Raw genomic sequence first — 9,490 nt, forward strand, 5'->3', positions numbered from 1 at the left:
TGTTATAGCACGGCACCTAGCACAACTAACCAAAATGCAACCCAAAGGATATATATAAAGGATATAAAGTGGCTAGGAAATCCTTGTAGGCATACATTATTAAAATGCAGTATGAAAGTGTATTTAAAGTAATAGGTGTTGTTCAAGTTATACTTGCCTTCCTCGTACTGCTCCTGCTGCTGCTCAAACTGATCGGAAGACGGCAGCTCCGGGTACTGGTACTGGGGCTCCTCAACTAGATCAGCGTCTACTCATGAACACATGGCCAAAAGCAAGACACACAATAAGCATACAAGAAAATACTAACAAATGCTAAGGAACAGTACATCAATACATAGGAACAGCACACTAAACTAGTCTAAAACTATTCTACGCGTTACAACGATCGCGTGGACATAAAGAACGCCTAAAACGGAGCTAAAACGCAAAATCTAGGCCAAAAACAAGTTCCAGGGACCTATTTATAAGAAAACTGGAGTTCCAGGGGGTATCTGGGCAAAACTGAGGACTAAAATGTAATTAACGCATAGATCTAGGGTCTAACACGCAAAAACATCAAGTCTGGATGGCGGGTTCAAATTCTAAAGAGGTCAGGGACTTAAACGATAAATTCTAGGCTTATCTGGAAATATTTTTGAATACAGATGGACTGCGGGTTGAATAAAGAAAAGTTGAGGGGCTCTTTAACAAAAACGCCGGGCTGAAGTGTTACGCATAGATCTTGGCCGTTGGATCATGATCCGGTGGCTCAGCGCGAAGGGTTACGCGGCTTCTAATCAGGGCCGTTCACCTCAGATCTGACGGCCCAGATCAGATCCGCGTGAGGGCGGCAGCGGAGCTCGACGGGGAAACATTTCCCGCGGCGGCGCGTGGGGAAAACTCGCCGGAGTTGGCCGAAATTGGCCATCCTGGGGTCGACTCGACGGGTTTTTGGGTCGGGAGGACTCCATTCATCACGCGTGATCCACTAGGGAAGTTGTCCGGGTTTGGGGGTGATCGGGGTGGCGTGCGCAGTGGTGGGGACGGTCCTGCTCGGCGGAGCTCGCCGGCGTGGGCTGCAACGACGGCCCGGGGCCCGATTGACCTCGGTTTTTGGGTCGGGAAGCACGCACGAGACAAGGGTGAACTACTCACGGGCTCAGAGCGGTCTGTAGCAACACGGCAGGGCCTACTCCACGGACCGGCGGTGCAGCTGAGCTACGGCGAGGTCAACTGGGTGCAACAGAAGAAAGGAAAGAGTGGGGAAAGGGCACGGCGTGATCATTACCCTCGCATGAAGCTGTTGCCGGCCGTAGATGTCGACGCGAGGCGGCACAGGGGCGGAATCGTAGCAGCACAGGCGGAGGTCAGCGGGCCCCCGCTGCAGCAATTCCCGGTATGCAGTGGTCGAGTTCGGCGGCTGCACCTCGGGGATACTCCTGGCCTCTGGGCGGATCTTCTCCGGCAGCTTGTTGTGGCGGGGACGTCGGGGAGCGCCATGAACACGGCGGCACAGGCTCCTACTCCGATTCCGAGGGTACGGCGGCGTTGTTAGGGTTTGGTGGGCGGCTGTGGAGGGAAGGGCAGAGCCCAGGGAGGCTGCGGGGGCATTTATAAGGCAGCGGGGTCGAACTTGGGCAGGCGTGCCGAGCGCGGAGATCACGGCGGTGACTGGGCCTACCGTTGCGCGAGGTAGCCGGAGGATCCGACAGGCGGGCCCGGGCGATCAGCGAGACAGAGCGGGCGACGCGCGAGCACTGGCCGGAGCGAGCGGGCTGGAGCTGACTGACGAGTGGGCCCGGCTGGTCAGTGGGGGAAACAGCGGCGCGAGTGACCGGGCTGAGCGCTGAGCGGGGGGGGGGGGGGGGGGGGGGAGTGAGCGGGCCGACGCGGCGAGGGGGTGGAGCGACGATGCTGGGCTGTCCGAGCAGGGACGCGGGAGGCGGGCCGGACGCGTGGGAGCGGGCCGTGCTAAGGCTTGCTGGGCTGCCATGTGTTGGGCCTGTGCGGGAGGAGATAGGCGCGCGCTGCGCTGCCATTGGCGTGCGTCCGCTGGTCGCCGACAGTGGGTCCAAGCGAGCAGGGGGTGGTGTCGCTAGTGCTGCCGCTGCGCGCGTCTGCTGGCAAGCATCGTGGCTGCCGTGTGGGGCCGAGGCACTGCGCGCGCGGGGCGAGCTGCTGGGAGAGGTTGGCCGGCGTCGCGTGAGGAGGGAGGCTGGCTGCTGGGCCACGCGGGCGTCGATGATAGAGGCAGAAGGGCGCGCTCGCATGCAGGAGGGGCGGCGCGGTGTGGATGCCAGGTGGGGACGCCTTGGCAGTTGAGGTGCGTGCGGGTGGTTCGCTGCGCTGCAGTTGGGCTGGCGCCATTCTGCTGGGCTGCCCGAGGGAAAGGAGAGGTGGGTGCTGGGTTGCGCGCGAGCGTTCTGGGCCGGGGAAGAGAAGGAAAGGGAGCGGGCTGGGCCGAAGCAGGGTTTGGGCTGGTTTCGGGTTTCCTATTTTCTATTTTTTTCCTATTTCCTTTCTTTTCAAACTTCACTCAAACTAATTGAATTCAAACTCCAATTTGAATTCAAACCCTATGCACTCAACCAAATAAAACAATGCTCCAGCATGAATGCAACAACAGGTTGAACCTAAGATAAATTTTAATTACTTTATGAAGCAAAACTAAATTATAAATGCAAGGCTAAGCAAATTAAATCCTAGAAAATTAAATAAAGCCAATTAAATTTATTATTAAATAGGAAAATTTAAATTAGGGTGTTACATGCAGGCTAGCCCATTCTGTGGCCAGCCGAACGAGGACGCAAATGCACATTTGTAGAATTTTCTGGAGCTCTGCGACACCGTTGTTATATGGGGTGTCACCACCGACGTTGTCAAGCTTCGTCCGTTTCCCTTTTCCCTCCAGGGGAAGGCGAAATAGTGGTTTTATAAAGAAAAGGACATCGACACCTGGGCCAAATGCTCCAAGGCATTCCTCGCAAAATTCTTCCCATTGGGCAAAACAAATGCCCTGCGTGGAAGAATATCAAGTTTCCAGCAGACGGGGATGGAATCCATCCCAGAAGCTTGGGAGAGGCTGCAAGAATACATCCTGGCCTGTCCTCACCACGGCATGGACAAGTGGCTCGTCCTGCAAAGCTTCTACAACGGGCTCACAATGACATCTCGAGCCAATATTGATGGTGCTGCTGCTGGAGGAGCCTTCCTCGACCTGACTATCGCCAAAGCCAAAGCATTGGTCGAGAAGATGGTCTCCAACTAGGGGTGGAGCGATGAACGACTCCAACCCCACACGAAGGGTATGCATACCGTCAAGGAGATGGATATGATTGCCGCAAAGCTGGACCTCCTCATCAAGAAAATGGAGGAAGGGAGCAAACAACCGATTCATGCTCCCGTTTACGCCATGGGATCGCACTACACATGCGAAGTCTGTGGTAACGATAGACATTCGGGGAATGACTGCCCCAAAACCCATGAAGACTGCGCATACCTCAACAACAACAACAACGGGTACCGTCCACAACAAGGACGCCAGGGGTGGAACCAGTCACGTCCACCTTTTCAGGGAGGTAATAACTACAATCCTTCTAATAATTCGAATTTCAATTCGAACCAACCTCCCTTGAGAGAACTTGTCCTTGGCCAAGTTAAAATCAATGAAAATATAAATAAAAAGGTTTTGGCCAATGACAAATCCCTGGAAATTATAAATGTTAAACTTGAAACTTTGTCTTCAACTCTTAAAAACCAGTTAAGTTTCAACAAAATGATCGAAACCCAGCTTGCACAAATTGCTGCTGCTTTACCTGCTGTTGAGAGCGGCAAGATCCCGGGGCAACCCGAGTCTCCCATTGAAAATGTCAGCATGGTGTCTACCGGACAGGGTAACTCGTCCCGAAGGCCACCACGCAATAACCATGCAGGCAGGTACACTCCCCCAAGGAATGACGTCTAGGATGGCATGGTGGCAGCCGTGCAAGAAGATCCAGGGGTCCCAATGATCAGCTGCTCGATCTACATCAAACACTTCGAGCGATGCCTATGCGATCTGGGGGCAAGCGTGAATATAATGGCCAAGGTAATATATGAAGCACTTGAATATCCTGCTCTTTCCCCAACAACTGTGCTCGTACAACTTGTAGATTCAACCATTCAGTATCCCGATGGGATAGCCAAACACATTTTCGTACGAGTACGAGACTCCTTCGTCCTTGCCGACTTTGTGGTAATGGATATGGAGGGCGACCTTGGAGTCGACCTCGTTCTTGGGCGACCTTTCCTAAATTCTGCCAAGGCAAGGATCGATGTCGGAAAGGGAGAAATCTGTTTCCGTGTCGGATGGGAGGACATGTTTTTCAGGTTTAAGAAAAGGAAAGAGCAGCACTTCATGATCCAACAAGACAGTGAAGGGCAAGCACTATGGGGTGCACCAGAACTCCAGCCAGAACACCGACCCTCCACACCTAGAAGAAAGAAGAATGCAAAGAAGGTGTGGCGGAAGGTCGAGAGTTCGGCCTCGTCCAGTTCTCCAGGATGAGACGACCAATGGTAAGAATGGTGGAGAGGAGTCGTGCTCGTTGGACTTAAAACGACGCGCCCTTGCCAAAGGTAAATTGGTATTTATCTCATATTTGCTTTTCTCCTTTTTCAAATTTTCTTTGCACCGCATTTGTTTTTCCCCACTGCATATTTGAAAATTTTCAAAAGTGTTTTCTGCATGCTGGAATTTTTCTAGCACCTTTCCCTTTTCACAAAAATACCAAAAATATAATCTGAGTTTTAAAATCCTTTGGGAAAAATAATTTGGACATCTTTTCGAGCAAACTTTTGGCCGTGCACTATATTTTCAAAGTTTATGACCGTTGAGGAATCATCTGGCCAAAGAGGGGCACCAGGGGGCCCACCCTAGGGCCGGCCGACCCCACAGGTCGGCCGACCCAGGGCCAACTACTCCTGGGCCCCACCTTCTCCAACGGCTTCCTGACCGTTGTGCCTGGCTCCTCCTCGGGTGCACTCGTCCAATTTCCTTCAAATAGAGGCCGAGAGAGGGGTGATGAGCTCTCATGCTCACTCTCTTCACTCTCACTCCCTCTCACACATTCTTGCTCGGGTTTCCTTTGGATTTTGATTCAAGTTTGATTGCAAGAACACACTCTCTCTCAATTCTTTGCTGCAAGATTGATCACATTTTTGGAGGAACAACTTTCGGGTAAGAGTTTCATTTTCATTTCACTAACGTAACCCGAATCGAGTTGTTCTCGTTCGTTCTTGTTGCAAGCATGAGAGGTGCAGGACGGAAAATTTCCGGAGCTCTCAAGAGGATGACGAGGTTGGGCTCGTCCCGTTCACAGGGCGAGTCGAGCTCTCATCATTCCCCCGAACCTGCACCAACACCGACCACGACGGACTATGAGCAAGATGAATAAGAAGAACAATTCGAGGAGCAAGCTGCAGACCCGCAAGCCGAGGACATGGAGATAGATGAAGACGATGCACCGTACCTCGACTTACGCGATGACCGCAAGCGTCAAGCCTACGCCATGATCAAGAATCGAAGCTTTGGTCATACCAGAGCCTTCGATCCGGACCTCCTCGAGAAAACATGTATGGACGTCGACTTTGCTCGTGTTTGGCATGCGGTTGGATGGGATGGTTTTGTGCCCGTTGAGGAGAATGGTTCTCGTCTCCTCACCATCCAGTTTCTTTGCACTCTTCGGGAGGTGGACGATGATGTTTCTTTCTGACTTTTTGGAGTTGAACACTATTTTAATTGGAGAAATTTCAGTCACTTTCTTGGTTTTAGTGCGCGCTTGCCAGTTTCCCTTGATAAAGCTTGCCGCGGTTTTGATCGACATGAGTTTTGGGGATTGATTTCGGGTCAAGTTGTTCATGGCAAGTTTGCACCTCGGTGCAATGACATTCAAAATCCGACTCTTCGTTTGATGCACAAGTGGGTGGCTATCACTCTCTTTCCAAGAGATGATCCACGACCAGTGCGGAACGATGAGTTGATGATATTATATGACATGGTCAACAAAATCCGAATCTCCCCTGCACAAGCAATGGTTAAGCAATGTCTCACAAATTTTCGAATGACGGGTCCTATTGAATGCACTTCTTTGGTTACCCGCATCGCATCAAACAAGGGAATCTTAGACGGGAACCCCATTCCCTTCATTGAGGAGCCCCATGTTATGATCGATGAGGCGTACTTGGTTCAAGGCCACACACTCAAGAAAGGCCTGGATGACTCCTTGATTTTTTTTTCGCTTGGTTATGCAAATGAAACCCCGTTGCCAAACGTGGGGTATCATTTGTATAACTGCCATTCGCTAACCATCCCTCTTGTTCCACAAGAGGAGAGCCGTAGGCAGAGTGTTTCTGGTCTTCCTGGCAGAGTTACAAGAAGCAGGGCCAGAAGGGAGAAATTCATGCAGCAGCAACCTCAGCCTCAACCACAGCAATATGAGGCTGGAGGTTCGTCATGGCAGAGTGCCAACTCCACCGAGTGGGCGCGGCAGGCCTCTGGGCACCGGTCCACGAGTTCCAGCTCCAGCGGACCCCCACGACGTACTGCTTCATCCAGAGGCTTCGCCACTCTGACTCGGCAGATGGGTGAGCTGAACATGCGCACCACCAACATCGACGAGTCGCTGGGCCAGCACATCGAGTCAACCCAGAACTGGCAGCGATACACAGGTGAGAGGATCCACAACTTGGAGCAGCAACAGCAGCAATCCTAGGAGGAGTGGAGGGCCTACTACCGTTGGGCTGGGTTTAATCCCAACCAGCAGCAGTGAGCCTGAAGCTAGCTTGGGGGAGGACCCCCATGAGAGGTACCTTGTATCAAACTCTACCTTTACCTCTTTCCAAAAATCTTGCATGAAACCAATAAAAAATTTACAAAATTCCGAAAATCAATAAAAACTTGCACAACTAAAATCAAATAAAAATTAGTAAAACCTTTAAAAACCCAAAAATATTTACTTCCTTTCAATATGTGTAGTAAGCATGTGTAGTTTTTCCTTATTGAGATGATGAATAGTTGCTCTGTTAGTTCCTTTCTTATGCCTAGTTACAACCTTGTGCTCTCCCTAAGTTCTGAGTTTGGTGGCTAGATGTTCAAACCTTAAGCTTGAAACTTGTGGGTAGCAAAAAGCAGAATTCGAATCTTGGTTGTTGTGGGTTATGATATGGCTGAAAAGAGTTGCTATGATCTTCTCCTACGTGATGCTTAATATCCGGAGTATTTCTTTTCAAAAATACAAAAATAAAGTTCCTCGGTGATATGCAATTCCCATCCAGAGCCATATGAGTTATATGTGTGAAAAACCTTTCCACATATGCAACTTGTCTTCTCATTGAGCTTTGTCAAATTGTTGTGACCCTTTGTGAGAATCACTTCATACGCCCATGATCAAGATCACGTACACGTACACGTCCACTCACATGCTATACTTCTACATTTGGAAGATAGCAAGTACATCCATCCACCCACAAATAAAACTCCAAGTTGTACCATGTCTATCTCTCTCCAAAGTTATCATCATGTATGGGCTATGCAAAAAGAAGAAATAAAAGATGCATACCCAAAGAAGGTATGCCACATGCCCACAAGGCATATAAAAAAAAGATGCATACCCAACGAAGGTATGCCACATGCCCATAAGGCATGTCAAAAAAAAGAAAGAAAAAGAAAATATAGCCCATACCAATATATATATATAGACACACACACACAAGGGAGAGAGAATTCATATAAAGGAGTTTCATCCACCATCCACCAAAAATATCCACGCACTTGCACATCTTGATCAAGGCTTATGACTTGTTTCTCCTTTGGATCCGGTCTTTGACTTAGCGAAATATGAGAAGCAAGTTTGCCTTGACATCCTCCATACCTACAGATCCACCAAAAAGAGCCATTTGAAGTAGGATGGAAAAGAAAGGCACATAAAAAGGCCTTGGTGAGGAATGAGACACATTTGAGCGATCCGAGAGATCACCCGAGGAACTTACAAAATCTCTTTTCAAAAATTATATAAAAACTTCGGATTGACGGTTGAACAAAGGAGTGGTAAGTGGTACTCTACAAGCCGTTCTGACCCTCAACCGCCAAAGATGAGGATGATGCTATAAGCTCCACAGGAGTAAGGTAAAAGATGCGAACAAGGCCAACTTATTCAGAATAAAGGTAAGAACACTCAGTTGTGCCTTGGGCATAAGTCAGGAATGCGACATTGTAGAAACTCCTAATCAATAACCTAAGTCTAAAACTTTGCTCGGGACGAGCAAAGGGCTTGCTTGGGGGAGTTGTTGACGGTGCTTAAGTGCCATTTTCACCCATCAACTATACTCAATAATAAAGGAAAACTACATGCCTTACTCACATATTTGTATCGCTAACCTCGCTCCACAGTTGTTTTCGAGTTTTGTACATTTTAGATGAGCAAGAGCAGAATAAGACGAAAACACGCAGTAGACGCCATACAACTACGCAGAATATCGCATCCAGCGTCACCCACTTACAAAGAGGGCCCATCTGGCAGAGCAAACGGGCGCACCACGCATAATGCATACAAGGAAAGATATCAGGGCCCACATGTCAGCCTGCCAGCGAAGGATAAGGACGAGAGGCGGCCAGGTGGAGTCGGCCGAACCTGGCTGGCCTCCCGTCCAGGTGCATTTCGAGGAGGAGTCGCCCCCAAGTTTCCTGATCACCTTCCATACGTGCATTTGGCGTTAACTGACCTCTACTAGTATAAATAGGGCCCCCTCTCACCCTTCTCAACACACACACACACACACACACACACACACACACACACACACTTCATTCCATTCCCTCCAAGAAGGCTCTCCTCTCTCTTGCTCTCTTACCTAGGTAGTGGAGCTAGGCTAGTTCTCTTTAGCGAGCAAGTTGTCCTTGGGGTCGTTGAGCAATCCTCGGCTCCTGGTATGGCTTTGTATCCGACTTGTCAGACTTCTATTCATAATATAGAGTTTTGCCATGGTTGCTTTACTATCTTGATAGTTTATCAATCGATGCTTAGTTCGTTCATAAGTTATGCTACGGTCTTGGTTAGGCCAGATGATCCGGGTACGGATAGAGGTTCGTTGTGATTTCGGGCTTGCTCTAGTGTTTTACTCGTCCATCTGAAGGGTGGGAGACCTGGGGGCGCTAGAGTAGTGACTTCATACACGAGCGTGGTGCTCGGGTATGCGGGATCCTTCGGATATGACCATGCTCCACGGTGTGATTGGGGTAGATGGCAGGTGGTGACAGCCCTGTCCGTCCGGCGTAACAACTGTGTTGCGTTTAGCGTACTCCTCGACGTTCGGGTTTGGTGTAGGAGCTCATGCAAAGAGGTAACGGAACTGTACATTCTCCAGTGCGGGACCTTCTCCGCGCTATCCCATTTTCCTGGCACCTGCAGTCCTAACCATGATCTAACATGACCCCAGCTTTGGATAGAAGCACTAGGACACCTAACCTAGCCTA

General features: G+C 49.9%; 1 non-coding gene across 1 annotated transcript; it reads right to left on the minus strand.

The window, feature by feature from the left end:
* Positions 1–2,990: 2,990 nt before the first annotated feature.
* LOC120693605 lies at positions 2,991–3,099 on the minus strand. Its single transcript, XR_005683064.1, has one exon. It is a non-coding gene; the product is annotated as a small nucleolar RNA R71 (small nucleolar RNA).
* Between the last annotated feature and the right edge of the window lie 6,391 nt (positions 3,100–9,490).

This window comes from Panicum virgatum, chromosome 9N (assembly GCF_016808335.1).
Source record: "Panicum virgatum strain AP13 chromosome 9N, P.virgatum_v5, whole genome shotgun sequence".
Classification (NCBI taxonomy): Eukaryota; Viridiplantae; Streptophyta; class Magnoliopsida; order Poales; family Poaceae; genus Panicum; species Panicum virgatum.